The following is a 16,163-nucleotide window of genomic DNA, read 5'->3' as shown; positions in this document are numbered from 1 at the left end:
ATTCTGAGAGAAGAAATTCCTCCTCATCTCCGTTTTAAATGGGCGACCGGATATCCTGGAGCTTTGCCCCCTAGTTGTAGATTCCCCCAGGAGGGGAAACATCCTCCCTGCATCTATCCTGTCAAGCACCCTCAGAATCCTATACAGAGAGAGACAGGGACAAAGAGGGAGACAAAGATAGATATACAGAGCGAGACACTCAGTTTGACGTCTTGCAGAGTGGTCCGAGGGATAAGGAACTTCAGTTATGTTGAGAGTTTGTGAAAGTTTTCCTCAGACGGTTAAGAGGAAATTTAATAAGAGGCTTTCAAAATTACAAGGGGATTTGATTGAGGTAATAAGGAGAAACGCTTGCCAGTGGCAGGTATGACGGTAACCAGAGGAGACCAATTGAAGATAACAGAATCAGTATGGGGAGAATTGTATTACGCAGCAAGGGCTCAGGCCTACTGAATATCTTACTGCTTAGAAATGTTATCACGGCCCAACTCTCTCTCACTAAAGTCTTGCACACGTTGCTAACTTTCAAATGTTGCATTCTTCACACTGGCGTTGAGTTGATTGATAGCCGTGCTGTGATAAGCTAAGTTTGTTAGGGGGGTGCAGCCTGCAAGAAAATACATGGAAGTTTGATAATAACCGTGACTGTTCTGACACTGTCAGCTGCAGTTAAATGTGGGCATGTACACGTTTAAATTGTCTCGTTCCAAATGTAATTTCCTGCTGACTTTGAAACAGCAGGCATTTTACAGAAGGCAAGGAAGTGCATTGTGTACCTGTTGAGGCAGCAGCAGTGTTGAAATTGCAAAGGTTGATCAGGAGCAGGCATTGCTTCGCGCGGGTGCATTGACTGGAGGCATTTCAAACAGCCTCAAAACGCACTGTTCCCTAACCGGGAATCGAACCCGGGCCGCGGCGGTGAAAGCGCCGAATCTTATCCACTAGACCACCAGGGAAGCTACAAGAAGCTGCCTGCCAGCAAGCAGAGCAACGCAGACTTTCCTCCTTGCTGCATTGAAATTCAGATCACTTTCACGCCAGGCAAACTTTTCGTACAGGATGACATCTTTTAGACGAGAACACAAAGGACATGTTCACTAAGCCACAGCATCAAGTGCGGGAAGGCGTCCATTTGCCATATATTTCCTTCTATGCTTTTCTCAGAGTCAGAGGCATAAAGTCAGAGAGAAGCCGTCGGGGAAGTGAAAACTGAACATCATATTATCCACGACATTGTAGAGGAAATGGTTATGCAGTGCTTGAGACAAAGCAGCAAAAACACACAAAATACCCGTATGTGCTCTCTTTGTGTGGGTATGTCTCGGATATCCATCTCAGTGTCATGCATTCATTGAGGCTGGCAGCACGGTGGGAGGCCATTCGGCCAATCGTGCCTGTGCTGTCTCTTTGAAAGAGCAGTCGTGCTTTCTCCCGCTGTTATCTCATTTTCTCTCTCCCTCCTCAGTGCCCCACACAACAGGCAAACAGAAGGAGAACACTCTACTAACGAGGAACTGGTGCAGGGAGTTGTTATAAATTTCGTCATGTACATATTTTAAAATTATTTTCGTTCATTTGGTTCTATTCAACTTTTCCCAGGGTCTTTTTAAGGAGCTGCCCAAAGGATTAAAATTGGGGATGTTAAAAATCCTCCCCGTCGGGGAATTGAACCCCGGTCACCCGCGTGACAGGCGGGGATACTCACCACTATACTAACGAGGAACTGAAAGGTGCCGAATCTGTCAGAGCAAAAATCGACCTGTGAACAGAGGGACAGAGGCAGAAGGGACAGAAATAAGAATAAGAACAGAAGGAATAGGAGCAGGAGTGGGCCATTCGGCCCCTCGAGCCTGCACCGCCATTCAATAAGATCATGGCTGATCAGATCTTCTACTCAACGCCACTTTCCTGCCCGCTCCCCATAACCCTTGACTCCACTGCAGCTCAAATATATGTCTATCTCCACCTTGAATATATTCAGTGACTCCGCCTCCACAGCTCTCTGGGGTAGAGGATTCCAAAGATTCACGACATTCTGAGAGAAGAAATTCCTCCTCATCTCCGTTTTAAATGGGCGACCGGATATCCTGGAGCTTTGCCCCCTAGTTGTAGATTTCCCCAGGAGGGGAAACATCCTCCCTGCATCTATCCTGTCAAGCACCCTCAGAATCCTATACAGAGAGAGACAGGGACAAAGAGGGAGACAAAGATAGACATACAGGGCGAGACACTCAGTTTGACGTCTTGCAGAGTGGTCCGAGGGATAAGGAACTTCAGTTATGTTGAGAGTTTGTGATAGTTTTCCTCAGACGGTTAAGAGGAAATTTAATAAGAGGCTTTCAAAATTACAAGGGGATTTGATTGAGGTAATAAGGAGAAACGCTTGCCAGTGGCAGGTATGACGGTAACCAGAGGAGACCAATTGAAGATAACAGAATCAGTATGGGGAGAATTGTATTACGCAGCAAGGGCTCAGGCCTACTGAATATCTTACTGCTTAGAAATGTTATCACGGCCCAACTCTCTCTCACTAAAGTCTTGCACACGTTGCTAACTTTCAAATGTTGCATTCTTCACACTGGCGTTGAGTTGATTGATAGCCGTGCTGTGATAAGCTAAGTTTGTTAGGGGGGTGCAGCCTGCAAGAAAATACATGGAAGTTTGATAATAACCGTGACTGTTCTGACACTGTCAGCTGCAGTTAAATGTGGGCATGTACACGTTTAAATTGTCTCGTTCCAAATGTAATTTCCTGCTGACTTTGAAACAGCAGGCATTTTACAGAAGGCAAGGAAGTGCATTGTGTACCTGTTGAGGCAGCAGCTGTGTTGAAATTGCAAAGGTTGATCAGGAGCAGGCATTGCTTCGCGCGGGTGCATTGATTGGAGGCATTTCAAACAGCCTCAAAACGCACTGTTCCCTAACCGGGAATCGAACCCGGGCCGCGGCGGTGAAAGCGCCGAATCTTATCCACTAGACCACCAGGGAAGCTACAATAAGCTGCCTGCCAGCAAGCAGAGCAACGCAGACTTTCCTCCTTGCTGCTTTGAAATTCAGATCACTTTCACGCCAGGCAAACTTTTCGTACAAGATGACATCTTTTAGACGAGAACACAAAGGACATGTTCACTAAGCCACAGCATCAAGTACGGGAAGGCGTCCATTTGCCATATATTTCCTTCTATGCTTTTCTCAGAGTCAGAGGCATAAAGTCAGAGAGAAGCCGTCGGGGAAGTGAAAACTGAACATCATATTATCCACGACATTGTAGAGGAAATGGTTATGCAGTGCTTGAGACAAAGCAGCAAAAACACACAAAATACCCGTATGTGCTCTCTTTGTGTGGGTATGTCTCAGATATCCATCTCAGTGTCATGCATTCATGGAGGCTGGCAGCACGGTGGGAGGCCATTCGGCCAATCGTGCCTGTGCTGTCTCTTTGAAAGAGCAGTCGTGCTTTCTCCCGCTGTTATCTCATTTTCTCTCTCCCTCCTCAGTGCCCCACACAACAGGCAAACAGAAGGAGAACACTCTACTAACGAGGAACTGGTGCAGGGAGTTGTTATAAATTTCGTCATGTGCATATTTTAAAATTATTTTCGTTCATTTGGTTCTATTCAACTTTTCCCAGGGTCTTTTTAAGGAGCTGCCCAAAGGATTAAAATTGGGGATGTTAAAAATCCTCCCCGTCGGGAAATTGAACCCCGGTCTCCTGCGTGACAGGCGGGGATACTGACCACTATACTAACGAGGAACTGAAAGGTGCCGAATCTGTCAGAGCAAAAATCGACCTGTGAACAGAGGGACAGAGGCAGAAGGGACAGAAATAAGAACAGAAGGAATAGGAGCAGGAGTGGGCCATTCGGCCCCTCGAGCCTGCCCCGCCATTCAATAAGATCATGGCTGATCAGATCTTCTACTCAACGCCACTTTCCTGCCCGCTCCCCATAACCCTTGACTCCACTGCAGCTCAAATATATGTCTATCTCCACCTTGAATATATTCAGTGACTCCGCCTCCACAGCTCTTTGGGGTAGAGGATTCCAAAGATTCACGACATTCTGAGAGAAGAAATTCCTCCTCATCTCCGTTTTAAATGGGCGACCGGATATCCTGGAGCTTTGCCCCCTAGTTGTAGATTCCCCCAGGAGGGGAAACATCCTCCCTGCATCTATCCTGTCAAGCACCCTCAGAATCCTATACAGAGAGAGACAGGGACAAAGAGGGAGACAAAGATAGACATACAGAGCGAGACACTCAGTTTGACGTCTTGCAGAGTGGTCCGAGGGATAAGGAACTTCAGTTATGTTGAGAGTTTGTGATAGTTTTCCTCAGACGGTTAAGAGGAAATTTAATAAGAGGCTTTCAAAATTACAAGGGGATTTGATTGAGGTAATAAGGAGAAACGCTTGCCAGTGGCAGGTATGACGGTAACCAGAGGAGACCAATTGAAGATAACAGAATCATTATGGGGAGAATTGTATTACGCAGCAAGGGCTCAGGCCTACTGAATATCTTACTGCTTAGAAATGTTATCACGGCCCAACTCTCTCTCACTAAAGTCTTGCACACGTTGCTAACTTTCAAATGTTGCATTCTTCACACTGGCGTTGAGTTGATTGATAGCCGTGCTGTGATAAGCTAAGTTTGTTAGGGGGGTGCAGCCTGCAAGAAAATACATGGAAGTTTGATAATAACCGTGACTGTTCTGACACTGTCAGCTGCAGTTAAATGTGGGCATGTACACGTTTAAATTGTCTCGTTCCAAATGTAATTTCCTGCTGACATTGAAACAGCAGGCATGGAAGTGCATTGTGTACCTGTTGAGGCAGCAGCAGTGTTGAAATTGCAAAGGTTGATCAGGAGCAGGCATTGCTTCGCGCGGGTGCATTGATTGGAGGCATTTCTAACAGCCTCAAAACGCACTGTTCCCTAACCGGGAATCGAACCCGGGCCGCGGCGGTGAAAGCGCCGAATCTTAACCACTAGACCACCAGGGAAGCTACAAGCAGCTGCCTGCCAGCAAGCAGAGCAACGCAGACTTTCCTCCTTGCTGCTTTGAAATTCAGATCACTTTCACGCCAGGCAAACTTTTCGTACAAGATGACATCTTTTAGACGAGAACACAAAGGACATGTTCACTAAGCCACAGCATCAACTGCGGGAAGGCGTCCATTTGCCATATATTTCCTTCTATGCTTTTCTCAGAGTCAGAGGCATAAAGTCAGAGAGAAGCCGTCGGGGAAGTGAAAACTGAACATCATATTATCCACGACATTGTAGAGGAAATGGTTATGCAGTGCTTGAGACAAAGCAGCAAAAACACACAAAATACCCGTATGTGCTCTCTTTGTATGGGTATGTCTCAGATATCCATCTCAGTGTCATGCATTCATGGAGGCTGGCAGCACGGTGGGAGGCCATTCGGCCAATCGTGCCTGTGCTGTCTCTTTGAAAGAGCAGTCGTGCTTTCTCCCGCTGTTATCTCATTTTCTCTCTCCCTCCTCAGTGCCCCACACAAGAGGCAAACAGAAGGAGAACACTCTACTAACGAGGAACTGGTGCAGGGAGTTGTTATAAATTTCGTCATGTACATATTTTAAAATTATTTTCGTTCATTTGGTTCTATTCAACTTTTCCCAGGGTCTTTTTAAGGAGCTGCCCAAAGGATTAAAATTGGGGATGTTAAAAATCCTCCCCGTCGGGGAATTGAACCCCGGTCTCCCGCGTGACAGGCGGGGATACTCACCACTATACTAACGAGGAACTGAAAGGTGCCGAATCTGTCAGAGCAAAAATCGACCTGTGAACAGATGGACAGAAATAAGAATAAGAACAGAAGGAATAGGAGCAGGAGTGGGCCATTCGGCCCCTCGAGCCTGCCCCGCCATTCAATAAGATCATGGCTGATCAGATCTTCTACTCAACGCCACTTTCCTGCCCGCTCCCCATAACCCTTGACTCCACTGCAGCTCAAATATATGTCTATCTCCACCTTGAATATATTCAGTGACTCCGCCTCCACAGCTCTTTGGGGTAGAGGATTCCAAAGATTCACGACATTCTGAGAGAAGAAATTCCTCCTCATCTCCGTTTTAAATGGGCGACCGGATATCCTGGAGCTTTGCCCCCTAGTTGTAGATTCCCCCAGGAGGGGAAACATCCTCCCTGCATCTATCCTGTCAAGCACCCTCAGAATCCTATACAGAGAGAGACAGGGACAAAGAGGGAGACAAAGATAGACATACAGAGCGAGACACTCAGTTTGACGTCTTGCAGAGTGGTCCGAGGGATAAGGAACTTCAGTTATGTTGAGAGTTTGTGATAGTTTTCCTCAGACGGTTAAGAGGAAATTTAATAAGAGGCTTTCAAAATTACAAGGGGATTTGATTGAGGTAATAAGGAGAAACGCTTGCCAGTGGCAGGTATGACGGTAACCAGAGGAGACCAATTGAAGATAACAGAATCATTATGGGGAGAATTGTATTACGCAGCAAGGGCTCAGGCCTACTGAATATCTTACTGCTTAGAAATGTTATCACGGCCCAACTCTCTCTCACTAAAGTCTTGCACACGTTGCTAACTTTCAAATGTTGCATTCTTCACACTGGCGTTGAGTTGATTGATAGCCGTGCTGTGATAAGCTAAGTTTGTTAGGGGGGTGCAGCCTGCAAGAAAATACATGGAAGTTTGATAATAACCGTGACTGTTCTGACACTGTCAGCTGCAGTTAAATGTGGGCATGTACACGTTTAAATTGTCTCGTTCCAAATGTAATTTCCTGCTGACATTGAAACAGCAGGCATGGAAGTGCATTGTGTACCTGTTGAGGCAGCAGCAGTGTTGAAATTGCAAAGGTTGATCAGGAGCAGGCATTGCTTCGCGCGGGTGCATTGATTGGAGGCATTTCTAACAGCCTCAAAACGCACTGTTCCCTAACCGGGAATCGAACCCGGGCCGCGGCGGTGAAAGCGCCGAATCTTAACCACTAGACCACCAGGGAAGCTACAAGCAGCTGCCTGCCAGCAAGCAGAGCAACGCAGACTTTCCTCCTTGCTGCTTTGAAATTCAGATCACTTTCACGCCAGGCAAACTTTTCGTACAAGATGACATCTTTTAGACGAGAACACAAAGGACATGTTCACTAAGCCACAGCATCAACTGCGGGAAGGCGTCCATTTGCCATATATTTCCTTCTATGCTTTTCTCAGAGTCAGAGGCATAAAGTCAGAGAGAAGCCGTCGGGGAAGTGAAAACTGAACATCATATTATCCACGACATTGTAGAGGAAATGGTTATGCAGTGCTTGAGACAAAGCAGCAAAAACACACAAAATACCCGTATGTGCTCTCTTTGTATGGGTATGTCTCAGATATCCATCTCAGTGTCATGCATTCATGGAGGCTGGCAGCACGGTGGGAGGCCATTCGGCCAATCGTGCCTGTGCTGTCTCTTTGAAAGAGCAGTCGTGCTTTCTCCCGCTGTTATCTCATTTTCTCTCTCCCTCCTCAGTGCCCCACACAAGAGGCAAACAGAAGGAGAACACTCTACTAACGAGGAACTGGTGCAGGGAGTTGTTATAAATTTCGTCATGTACATATTTTAAAATTATTTTCGTTCATTTGGTTCTATTCAACTTTTCCCAGGGTCTTTTTAAGGAGCTGCCCAAAGGATTAAAATTGGGGATGTTAAAAATCCTCCCCGTCGGGGAATTGAACCCCGGTCTCCCGCGTGACAGGCGGGGATACTCACCACTACACTAACGAGGAACTGAAAGGTGCCGAATCTGTCAGAGCAAAAATCGACCTGTGAACAGATGGACAGAAATAAGAATAAGAACAGAAGGAATAGGAGCAGGAGTGGGCCATTCGGCCCCTCGAGCCTGCCCCGCCATTCAATAAGATCATGGCTGATCAGATCTTCTACTCAACGCCACTTTCCTGCCCGCTCCCCATAACCCTTGACTCCACTGCAGCTCAAATATATGTCTATCTCCACCTTGAACATATTCAGTGACTCCGCCTCCACAGCTCTCTGGGGTAGAGGATTCCAAAGATTCACGACATTCTGAGAGAAGAAATTCCTCCTCATCTCCGTTTTAAATGGGCGACCGGATATCCTGGAGCTTTGCCCCCTAGTTGTAGATTCCCCCAGGAGGGGAAACATCCTCCCTGCATCTATCCTGTCAAGCACCCTCAGAATCCTATACAGAGAGAGACAGGGACAAAGAGGGAGACAAAGATAGACATACAGAGCGAGACACTCAGTTTGACGTCTTGCAGAGTGGTCCGAGGGATAAGGAACTTCAGTTATGTTGAGAGTTTGTGATAGTTTTCCTCAGACGGTTAAGAGGAAATTTAATAAGAGGCTTTCAAAATTACAAGGGGATTTGATTGAGGTAATAAGGAGAAACGCTTGCCAGTGGCAGGTATGACGGTAACCAGAGGAGACCAATTGAAGATAACAGAATCAGTATGGGGAGAATTGTATTACGCAGCAAGGGCTCAGGCCTACTGAATATCTTACTGCTTAGAAATGTTATCACGGCCCAACTCTCTCTCACTAAAGTCTTGCACACGTTGCTAACTTTCAAATGTTGCATTCTTCACACTGGCGTTGAGTTGATTGATAGCCGTGCTGTGATAAGCTAAGTTTGTTAGGGGGGTGCAGCCTGCAAGAAAATACATGGAAGTTTGATAATAACCGTGACTGTTCTGACACTGTCAGCTGCAGTTAAATGTGGGCATGTACACGTTTAAATTGTCTCGTTCCAAATGTAATTTCCTGCTGATATTGAAACAGCAGGCATGGAAGTGCATTGTGTACCTGTTGAGGCAGCAGCAGTGTTGAAATTGCAAAGGTTGATCAGGAGCAGGCATTGCTTCGCGCGGGTGCATTGATTGGAGGCATTTCTAACAGCCTCAAAACGCACTGTTCCCTAACCGGGAATCGAACCCGGGCCGCGGCGGTGAAAGCGCCGAATCTTAACCACTAGACCACCAGGGAAGCTACAAGCAGCTGCCTGCCAGCAAGCAGAGCAACGCAGACTTTCCTCCTTGCTGCTTTGAAATTCAGATCACTTTCACGCCAGGCAAACTTTTCGTACAAGATGACATCTTTTAGACGAGAACACAAAGGACATGTTCACTAAGCCACAGCATCAAGTGCGGCAAGGCGTCCATTTGCCATATATTTCCTTCTATGCTTTTCTCAGAGGCATAAAGTCAGAGAGAAGCCGTCGGGGAAGTGAAAACTGAACATCATATTATCCACGACATTGTAGAGGAAATGGTTATGCAGTGCTTGAGACAAAGCAGCAAAAACACACAAAATACCCGTATGTGCTCTCTTTGTGTGGGTATGTCTCAGATATCCATCTCAGTGTCATGCATTCATGGAGGCTGGCAGCACGGTGGGAGGCCATTCGGCCAATCGTGCCTGTGCTGTCTCTTTGAAAGAGCAGTCGTGCTTTCTCCCGCTGTTATCTCATTTTCTCTCTCCCTCCTCAGTGCCCCACACAACAGGCAAACAGAACACTCTACTAACGAGGAACTGGTGCAGGGAGTTGTTATAAATTTCGTCATGTACATATTTTAAAATTATTTTCGTTCATTTGGTTCTATTCAACTTTTCCCAGGGTCTTTTTAAGGAGCTGCGCAAAGGATTAAAATTGGGGATGTTAAAAATCCTCCCCGTCGGGGAATTGAACCCCGGTCTCCAGCGTGACAGGCGGGGATACTCACCACTATACTAACGAGGAACTGAAAGGTGCCGAATCTGTCAGAGCAAAAATCGACCTGTGAACAGAGGGACAGAGGCAGAAGGGACAGAAATAAGAATAAGAACAGAAGGAATAGGAGCAGGAGTGGGCCATTCGGCCCCTCGAGCCTGCCCCGCCATTCAATAAGATCATGGCTGATCAGATCTTCTACTCAACGCCACTTTCCTGCCCGCTCCCCATAACCCTTGACTCCACTGCAGCTCAAATATATGTCTATCTCCACCTTGAATATATTCAGTGACTCCGCCTCCACAGCTCTCTGGGGTAGAGGATTCCAAAGATTCACGACATTCTGAGAGAAGAAATTCCTCCTCATCTCCGTTTTAAATGGGCGACCGGATATCCTGGAGCTTTGCCCCCTAGTTGTAGATTCCCCCAGGAGGGGAAACATCCTCCCTGCATCTATCCTGTCAAGCACCCTCAGAATCCTATACAGAGAGAGACAGGGACAAAGAGGGAGACAAAGATAGACATACAGAGCGAGACACTCAGTTTGACGTCTTGCAGAGTGGTCCGAGGGATAAGGAACTTCAGTTATGTTGAGAGTTTGTGATAGTTTTCCTCAGACGGTTAAGAGGAAATTTAATAAGAGGCTTTCAAAATTACAAGGGGATTTGTTTGAGGTAATAAGGAGAAACGCTTGCCAGTGGCAGGTATGACGGTAACCAGAGGAGACCAATTGAAGATAACAGAATCAGGATGGGGAGAATTGTATTACGCAGCAAGGGCTCAGGCCTACTGAATATCTTACTGCTTAGAAATGTTATCACGGCCCAACTCTCTCTCACTAAAGTCTTGCACACGTTGCTAACTTTCAAATGTTGCATTCTTCACACTGGCGTTGAGTTGATTGATAGCCGTGCTGTGATAAGCTAAGTTTGTTAGGGGGGTGCAGCCTGCAAGAAAATACATGGAAGTTTGATAATAACCGTGACTGTTCTGACACTGTCAGCTGCAGTTAAATGTGGGCATGTACACGTTTAAATTGTCTCGTTCCAAATGTAATTTCCTGCTGACTTTGAAACAGCAGGCATTTTACAGAAGGCAAGGAAGTGCATTGTGTACCTGTTGAGGCAGCAGCAGTGTTGAAATTGCAAAGGTTGATCAGGAGCAGGCATTGCTTCGCGCGGGTGCATTGATTGGAGGCATTTCTAACAGCCTCAAAACGCACTGTTCCCTAACCGGGAATCGAACCCGGGCCGCGGCGGTGAAAGCGCCGAATCTTAACCACTAGACCACCAGGGAAGCTACAAGCAGCTGCCTGCCAGCAAGCAGAGCAACGCAGACTTTCCTCCTTGCTGCTTTGAAATTCAGATCACTTTCACGCCAGGCAAACTTTTCGTACAAGATGACATCTTTTAGACGAGAACACAAAGGACATGTTCACTAAGCCACAGCATCAAGTGCGGGAAGGCGTCCATTTGCCATATATTTCCTTCTATGCTTTTCTCAGAGTCAGAGGCATAAAGTCAGAGAGAAGCCGTCGGGGAAGTGAAAACTGAACATCATATTATCCACGACATTGTAGAGGAAATGGTTATGCAGTGCTTGAGACAAAGCAGCAAAAACACACAAAATACCCGTATGTGCTCTCTTTGTATGGGTATGTCTCAGATATCCATCTCAGTGTCATGCATTCATGGAGGCTGGCAGCACGGTGGGAGGCCATTCGGCCAATCGTGCCTGTGCTGTCTCTTTGAAAGAGCAGTCGTGCTTTCTCCCGCTGTTATCTCATTTTCTCTCTCCCTCCTCAGTGCCCCACACAACAGGCAAGGAGAACACTCTACTAACGAGGAACTGGTGCAGGGAGTTGTTATAAATTTCGTCATGTTCATATTTTAAAATTATTTTCGTTCATTTGGTTCTATTCAACTTTTCCCAGGGTCTTTTTAAGTAGCTGCCCAAAGGATTAAAATTGGGGATGTTAAAAATCCTCCCCGTCGGGGAATTGAACCCCGGTCTCCCGCGTGACAGGCGGTGATACTCACCACTATACTAACGAGGAACTGAAAAGTGCCGAATCTGTCAGAGCAAAAATCGACCTGTGAACAGAGGGACAGAGGCAGAAGGGACAGAAATAAGAATAGAAGGAATAGGAGCAGGAGTGGGCCATTCGGCCCCTCGAACCTGCCCCGCCATTCAATAAGATCATGGCTGATCAGATCTTCTACTCAACGCCACTTTCCTGCCCGCTCCCCATAACCCTTGACTCCACTGCAGCTCAAATATATGTCTACCTCCACCTTGAATATATTCAGTGGCTCCGCCTCCATAGCTCTCTGGGGTAGAGGATTCCAAAGATTCACGACATTCTGAGAGAACAAATTCCTCCTCATCTCCGTTTTAAATGGGCGACCTGATATCCTGGAGCTTTGCCCCCTAGTTGTAGATTCCCCCAGGAGGGGAAACATCCTCCCTGCATCTATCCTGTCAAGCACCCTCAGAATCCTATACAGAGAGAGACAGGGACAAAGAGGGAGACAAAGATAGACATACAGAGCGAGACAGTCAGTTTGACGTCTTGCAGAGTGGTCCGAGGGATAAGGAACTTCAGTTATGTTGAGAGTTTGTGATTGTTTTCCTCAGACGGTTAAGAGGAAATTTAATAAGAGGCTTTCAAAATTACAAGGGGATTTGATTGAGGTAATAAGGAGAAACGCTTGCCAGTGGCAGGTATGACGGTAACCAGAGGAGACCAATTGAAGATAGCAGAATCAGTATGGGGAGAATTGTATTACGCAGCAAGGGCTCAGGCCTACTGAATATCTTACTGCTTAGAAATGTTATCACGGCCCAACTCTCTCTCACTAAAGTCTTGCACACGTTGCTAACTTTCAAATGTTGCATTCTTCAAACTGGCGTTGAGTTGATTGATAGCCGTGCTGTGATAAGCTATGTTTGTTAGGGGGGTGCAGCCTGCAAGAAAATACATGGAAGTTTGATAATAACAGTGACTGTTCTGACACTGTCAGCTGCAGTTAAATGTGGGCATGTACACGTTTAAATTGTCTCGTCCCAAATGTAATTTCCTGCTGACTTTGAAACAGCAGGCATTTTACAAAAGGCAAGGAAGTGCATTGTGTACCTGTTGAGGCAGCAGCAGTGTTGAAATTGCAAAGGTTGAGCAGGAGCAGACATTGCTTCGCGCCGGTGCATTGATTGGAGGCATTTCAAACAGCCTCAAAACGCACTGTTCTCTAATCGGGAATCGAACCCGGGCCGCGGCGGTGAAAGCGCCGAATCCTAACCACTAGACCACCAGGGAAGCTGCAAGAAGCTGCCTGCCAGCAAGCAGAGCAACGCAGACTTTCCTCCTTGCTGCTTTGAAATTCAGATCACTTTCACGCCAGGCAAACTTTTCGTACAAGATGACATCTTTTAGACGAGAACACAAAGGACATGTTCACTAAGCCACAGCATCAAGTGCGGGAAGGGGTCCATTTGCCATATATTACCTTCTATGCTTTTCTCAGAGACAGAGGCATAAAGTCAGAGAGAAGCCGTCGGGGAAGTGAAAACTGAACATCATAATATCCACGACATTGTCCAGGAAATGGTTATGCAGTGCTTGAGACAAAGCAGCAAACACACACAAAATACCCGTATGTGCTCTCTTTGTGTGGGTATGTCTCAGATATCCATCTCAGTGTCATGCATTCATGGAGGCTGGCAGCACGGTGGGAGGCCATTCGGCCAATCGTGCCTGTGCTGTCTCTTTGAAAGAGCAGTCGTGCTTTCTCCCGCTGTTATCTCATTTTCTCTCTCCCTCCTCAGTGCCCCACACAACAGGCAAACAGAAGGAGAACACTCTACTAACGAGGAACTGGTGCAGGGAGTTGTTATAAATTTCGTCATGTTCATATTTTAAAATTATTTTCGTTCATTTTGTTCTATTCAACTTTTCCCAGGGTCTTTTTAAGGAGCTGCCCAAAGGTTTAAAATTGGGGATGTTAAAAATTCTCCCCGTCGGGGAATTGAACCCCGTTCTCCCGCGTGACAGGCGGGGATACTCACCACTATACTAACGAGGAACTGAAAAGTGCCGAATCTGTCAGAGCAAAAATCGACCTGTGAACAGAGGGACAGAGGCAGAAGGGACAGAAATAAGAAGAGAAGGAATAGGAGCAGGAGTGGGCCATTCGGCCCCTCGAGCCTGCCCCGCCATTCAATAAGATCATGGCTGATCAGATCTTGTACTCAACGCCACTTTCCTGCCCGCTCCCCATAACCCTTGACTCCACTGCAGCTCAAATATATGTCTATCTCCACCTTGAATATATTCAGTGGCTCCGCCTCCACAGCTCTCTGGGGTAGAGGATTCCAAAGATTCACGACATTCTGAGAGAACAAATTCCTCCTCATCTCCGTTTTAAATGGGCGACCGGATATCCTGGAGCTTTGCCCCCTAGTTGTAGATTCCCCTAGGAGGGGAAACATCCTCCCTGCATCTATCCTGTCAAGCACCCTCAGAATCCTATACAGAGAGAGACAGGGACAAAGAGGGAGACAAAGATAGACATACAGAGCGAGACAGTCAGTTTGACGTCTTGCAGAGTGGTCCGAGGGATAAGGAACTTCAGTTATGTTGAGAGTTTGTGATTGTTTTCCTCAGACGGTTAAGAGAAAATTTAATAAGAGGCTTTCAAAATTACAAGGGGATTTGATTGAGGTAATAAGGAGAAACGCTTGCCAGTGGCAGGTATGACGGTAACCAGAGGAGACCAATTGAAGATAGCAGAATCAGTATGGGGAGAATTGTATTACGCAGCAAGGGCTCAGGCCTACTGAATATCTTACTGCTTAGAAATGTTATCACGGCCCAACTCTCTCTCACTAAAGTCTTGCACACGTTGCTAACTTTCAAATGTTGCATTCTTCAAACTGGCGTTGAGTTGATTGATAGCCGTGCTGTGATAAGCTATGTTTGTTAGGGGGGTGCAGCCTGCAAGAAAATACATGGAAGTTTGATAATAACAGTGACTGTTCTGACACTGTCAGCTGCAGTTAAATGTGGGCATGTACACGTTTAAATTGTCTCGTCCCAAATGTAACTTCCTGCTGACTTTGAAACAGCAGGCATTTTACAAAAGGCAAGGAAGTGCATTGCGCACCTGTTGAGGCATCAGCAGTGTTGAAATTGCAAAGGTTGATCAGGAGCAGACATTGCTTCGCGCGGGTGCATTGTTTGGAGGCATTTCCAACAGCCTCAAAACGCACTGTCCCCTAACCGGGAATCGAACCCGGGACGCGGCGGTAAAAGCGCCGAATCCTAACCACTAGACCACCAGGAAAGCTGCAAGAAGCTGCCTGCCAGCAAGCAGAGCAACGCAGACTTTCCTCCTTGCTGCTTTGAAATTCAGATCACTTTCACGCCAGGCAAACTTTTCGTACAAGATGACATCTTTTAGACGAGAACACAAAGGACATGTTCACTAAGCCACAGCATCAACTGCGGGAAGGGGTCCATTTGCCATATATTTCCTTCTATGCTTTTCTCAGAGACAGAGGCATAAAGTCATAGAGAAGCCGTCGGGGAAGTGAAAACTGAACATCATAATATCCACGACATTGTCCAGGAAATGGTTATGCAGTGCTTGAGACAAAGCAGCAAACACACACAAAATACCCGTATGTGCTCTCTTTGTGTGGGTATGTCTCAGATATCCATCTCAGTGTCATGCATTCATGGAGGCTGGCAGCACGGTGGGAGGCCATTCGGCCAATCGTGCCTGTGCTGTCTCTTTGAAAGAGCAGTCGTGCTTTCTCCCGCTGTTATCTCATTTTCTCTCTCCCTCCTCAGAGCCCCACACAACAGGCAAACAGAAGGAGAACACTCTACTAACGAGGAACTGGTGCAGGGAGTTGTTATAAATTTCGTCATGTTCATATTTTAAAATTATTTTCTTTCATTTTGTTCTATTCAACTTTTCCCAGGGTCTTTTTAAGGAGCTGCCCAAAGGTTTAAAATTGGGGATGTTAAAAATTCTCCCCGTCGGGTAATTGAACCCCGGTCTCCCGCGTGACAGGCGGGGATACTCACCACTATACTAACGAGGAACTGAAAGGTGCCGAATCTGTCAAAGCAAAAATCGACCTATGAACAGAGGGACAGAGGCAGAAGGGACAGAAATAAGAATAGAAGGAATAGGAGCAGGAGTGGGCCATTCGGCCCCTCGAACCTGCCCCGCCATTCAATAAGATCATGGCTGATTAGATCTTCTACTCAACGCCACTTTCCTGCCCGCTCCCCATAACCCTTGACTCCACTGCAGCTCAAATATATGTCTATCTCCACCTTGAATATATTCAGTGGCTCCGCCTCCACAGCTCTCTGGGGTAGAGGATTCCAAAGATTCACGACATTCTGAGAGAAGAAATTCCT

The 16,163-nt window shown here is 46.6% G+C and overlaps 4 non-coding genes across 4 annotated transcripts; all 4 read right to left on the bottom strand.

Annotated features, from left to right (window-relative positions):
• Window positions 1-4,928: 4,928 nt before the first annotated feature.
• Window positions 4,929-5,000, bottom strand: trnae-uuc (transfer RNA glutamic acid (anticodon UUC)). Its single transcript has one exon. It is a non-coding gene; the product is annotated as a tRNA-Glu (tRNA).
• A 1,931-nt stretch (window positions 5,001-6,931) lies between these two features.
• Window positions 6,932-7,003, bottom strand: trnae-uuc (transfer RNA glutamic acid (anticodon UUC)). The gene has a single exon. It is a non-coding gene; the product is annotated as a tRNA-Glu (tRNA).
• A 1,931-nt stretch (window positions 7,004-8,934) lies between these two features.
• On the bottom strand, window positions 8,935-9,006 carry trnae-uuc (transfer RNA glutamic acid (anticodon UUC)). The gene has a single exon. It is a non-coding gene; the product is annotated as a tRNA-Glu (tRNA).
• A 1,948-nt stretch (window positions 9,007-10,954) lies between these two features.
• On the bottom strand, window positions 10,955-11,026 carry trnae-uuc (transfer RNA glutamic acid (anticodon UUC)). Its single transcript has one exon. It is a non-coding gene; the product is annotated as a tRNA-Glu (tRNA).
• Window positions 11,027-16,163: the final 5,137 nt, after the last annotated feature.

Source organism: Somniosus microcephalus, unplaced genomic scaffold (genome assembly GCF_052327205.1).
Source record: "Somniosus microcephalus isolate GS21.2 unplaced genomic scaffold, FLI_Smic_1.0 unresolved_chr5, whole genome shotgun sequence".
Taxonomy (NCBI): domain Eukaryota; kingdom Metazoa; phylum Chordata; class Chondrichthyes; order Squaliformes; family Somniosidae; genus Somniosus; species Somniosus microcephalus.
The sequence above is the reverse complement of the archived record's forward strand: the minus strand, read 5'-3'. Positions and strand labels throughout refer to the sequence as shown.